Source organism: Ixodes scapularis, unplaced genomic scaffold, assembly GCF_016920785.2.
Source record: "Ixodes scapularis isolate PalLabHiFi unplaced genomic scaffold, ASM1692078v2 PGA_scaffold8__174_contigs__length_109621045, whole genome shotgun sequence".
In the NCBI taxonomy this organism is placed as follows: domain Eukaryota; kingdom Metazoa; phylum Arthropoda; class Arachnida; order Ixodida; family Ixodidae; genus Ixodes; species Ixodes scapularis.
Window position 1 is genome coordinate 69729954 of NW_024609883.1, and position 3591 is coordinate 69733544.

General features: G+C 43.0%; 1 long non-coding RNA gene across 2 annotated transcripts; it reads left to right on the plus strand.

Annotated features, from left to right (window-relative positions):
• Positions 1-730: 730 nt before the first annotated feature.
• Positions 731-2534, plus strand: LOC120841495. 2 transcript variants are annotated; one of them, XR_005798353.2, is made up of 5 exons: positions 731-847; positions 1412-1524; positions 1598-1806; positions 1887-2046; positions 2332-2534. It is a non-coding gene; the product is annotated as an uncharacterized LOC120841495 (long non-coding RNA). The 2 variants fall into 2 exon arrangements; XR_005715758.3 differs by having other exon boundaries at positions 1435-1524.
• The last annotated feature ends 1057 nt before the right edge of the window (positions 2535-3591 follow it).

Sequence of the window (3591 nt, forward strand, 5' to 3'; positions counted from 1 at the left end):
ACCCAACTGTCATTGTTGGTAAAAGGCGGCCCGTGTCAGTCGTTTGCAAAGCGACGTATATGGAAACAAATTGCCGCGGCGTTTTTCGCGGCCTCGGAGATGCAGGAGCGAGCCGTTTGAACTACGAGTGTCAGCTAGAGCCACGTAAATACCTGTTCACACTCGGAGCGGATGCGCGCGTTTGATGGAAGTGCTCCCAGTCAACACACAACATCCTGAGGACATCCTCAAAAGGTCCTATCATCCTCGTCCGCTAAAAGTAGTCCATGGAATGTCCGCAGGATGAATCCTACGGGCCATCCGGAATTCGTCATCAACGTGGCGTCCTAAGGACATCCTCAGAAGGTCCTTGCATCCTGGTCCGCTAAATTCGAGCAATGCCTTGCAGGTTCTTCGAATAAGCTTTCGGGATCAAATATGGAAAAAAAGAAACCACTGCAAAGCCAAAATGCTGCTAAAAAGGTTAAAACAGTTTAAACCGCCGACCAGCGCGCGCCAAGTTCATACAGCGATTGCGTGATGTCGTCGCAATGCGGCTTTTGCTTTAGAGCTTGACCCACATGCCAAAACCGCCAAAACGTTCAAGACGTATTTAAAACAAAACCCCAGAAATGGAGTCGGACATAAAATCAACATAAAATCCCAAGTGGATTATAGTATTTAAAGATTTTGCTGTAGAATACACTATGCCACCGAAGCAACGGCCGAATCCGCTTTCTGCACACTGGCCGCAATGGCCGCACTACAAGTCGCGCGCCGCCGACGCCGCCACGAAAGGAAAGGGAGGCGGGAAGTTATTTGCGCGGGAAAGAAGCTGGGCACCTTTTCGAGGAGATGTGCGAATTAGGTAAGTAACTTTTAATTACTATTCAATGTGCATTTGCAGCGTAGAATGAGGAAACTATGTCTCCTAGTGAAGCGTCGGCACAGGTCTGAGGGTAGCCAGGAGTATCTGCTCAAGCTTAATTGTGTTTAGTGAAATGTCTTCTTTGTTGCTTAATGGCGGCTTCCGACAGTGCTGCAGGTCGCCTCTTTGGCCGAAATCTTGCCCGACGTGTCAGTGACAGTGTTGCGCTAATTGAGACCTATTCACACTCATCGGAACAAGCAAGCTCTAGCGATTCTAGTGAAAACCACTGTGATGCTGTCTATGAAAAACTAGTAGCATAGGAAAAGAAATAACACCTTTGTGCTTAGAAGTACCTTTATAAACCTCGGGAATAAAAAAAAATACTGGGTAAATTACTTGCTATGTGTTTGTTCACATGAGTGCTCTTCCTGTGCAGTGTCCAAAACACACAAAATAGTTCCTGACTGGAACAATAGCAAATAGAATAAGTGCTCACGACCTCTAACGGTTTTAAGACTGTTCGGTCCTGAGGTCACTTATTTGTCATTGATTTGTTTTCAGTGAAACTGTGTATTTTTGTGCAGCATTTAAGCAATCCAGTACAACCTCCAGCTCTACACCTCCTTGCCGTAAGGTTGCCAGTAAAACTGTATAAAAGGAACCTGAGCCTGAAGGTATGAAACCTTTCGGATTGCCTTTGATAGTTGGTTTTAACAATTTTATACAATGCTCCTGTTGATGGTTCAGGTTTCAGGGGCACACCTTGGAAATTCTACACATGATCCGGCTGAGGCTTGATAACCTGAATGCCCTGATGGGCACTGTGTTAGAAGCTGTGAACAAGCACAAGGAGGACGACGACAACTTCCCCGTTCAGGAGCCAACTGCAAGCTACAACACCTTCATGGAATCTGAGTGCCAACTACAGGCTAGCGAAGCCATGAGAAAAAAAGCTGGTAAGTGGAATTATGGAGCATTTGGCTAGATGCCATGGAAGTGCCTGGTATTTATATAAACCTGTTTTTCTGTGACACAGGTAAATTGGTTCGTGGGACTCGGAGGGAAGACTGTAGGGGCCACTACTCGTCGACTGCTGGAAGCTCTAATGACCCAAAACGTTGTGGTGAATTTCAGCTGGAAAGGGCAAAAGGGCAAGGCGAAATTCCAACAACTGCAGTGTGTTGAGCTCATTTACCGTAAGTACACAACACATTATGGCAATGCTTTATTGAAGGAATGGTGTTTGGAAGTAGTGTTTTTTTCCCCTAAATAACCAATAAATATCTAATATATGCTCTGAAAGCGCACAACAGTTTCACAGTGTGATCAGTTGGCTGGCTATAATAATGAAAGTATTTCTGATAATACTCAATCGCCTCAAGGAAGGGATGAGCATACTCATGCCATTGCTGCGATTTCGCCCTATAGCTAGCACTCTGGGTTTTGGGTGACTAGTAATAGCAAATCTTACAACTTTTCAGAGGCTGTAAAAAGAAACCCCCGTATCACAACGACACGTCACGACATTGAAGAGGTAATCAAGACGTGGCTACGACACGTGGCGGAGAAGCTCAGGAAGCTTGAGGAATCTGGTCTTGGCAACATCCCCTAACTTTTTATGAGCATCTATATCCATGTATAGTGTGCATCTTCTTTAATTCATGCTTATTTTTTTCTTTTCAAGCCCATCTTCAGGTAATACTTGTTTGACCCACAGCCACAATTACACCACAGAACAAGTTTTGTTAGTTTGTCATTATCATTTCCAGTTATTTTAGTGTTCAAATTCTAGTATCTTTATCTAATATTTTTTTCACATTATTTATAATGAATGCCTCTTGTCTGCAGCTAAATGAGAACTTGTTAGACCAGCAGCTACAATTGCACAACACGAGAAGTGATTATCATTTCGTTATTTTATTTTTCAATTTTAGTACCCTCGTCTTGTTTGATTTTTATAGTTTCCAGTCATTTTGCTTAGGAGCCCTGACAAGCCCAAATTCATACTTTCTTTGTCTAAATAAAAAAAAAATCGAAAAAAAAAATCTCCAAAGAAGCATTCTAGCACGCTAACAGACCCTTTAAAAATCCCAGTTCTCGTTTCCCGTCTGGGCTCCTCCTTTCGTTTATCTAGGGACGTCGCAGGAAGCCTTGTCGCTGTCATTCCTCAAGGATTTCCCATGACGTCCCTCCATAACCGAAAGGAGGAGCCCAGATGGGAAACGAGGACCGGGATTTTCAAAGGGTCCGCTAGCATGCTAGGAATTCTGTTTTGAGAGGAAATTATCCTCTTAGGTATTTTTTTTTAAACAAAAAGTTTGGCCTTTAATTGATCCAGAGTACTGTTCTTGCTTGTTTATTCAATAAATATTTTGGCTGGTACTTTCTGCCTACTCTTCTGTTAAAATAATTATAATTTTTTGTGTGTGTTGGTTTCATGGTTCTGAAGGAGCCTGCGCAGCATCCATCGCAAGCCAGGTCAGCATTTGCATGGGTGACCCCAAAAAAGCCAGTCAGCTATCAAGCATCGCCTAATGGTACTTTTGAGACATGGTGCCCTAACCACATGCAGCAAACATTAAAAAGAATAAGCACCCCAGGTGAATGAAATCAGCTGTATGTTCTCAGCAGTCGTGTCAAAATTTGTCACTATATTTTTCATTGTGACTAATTCCGTAAAATTAATTAAGTCAGCTCTTTAAATATTGGTTTAAGAGCTGAACTGTGATTAGCAATGTTGT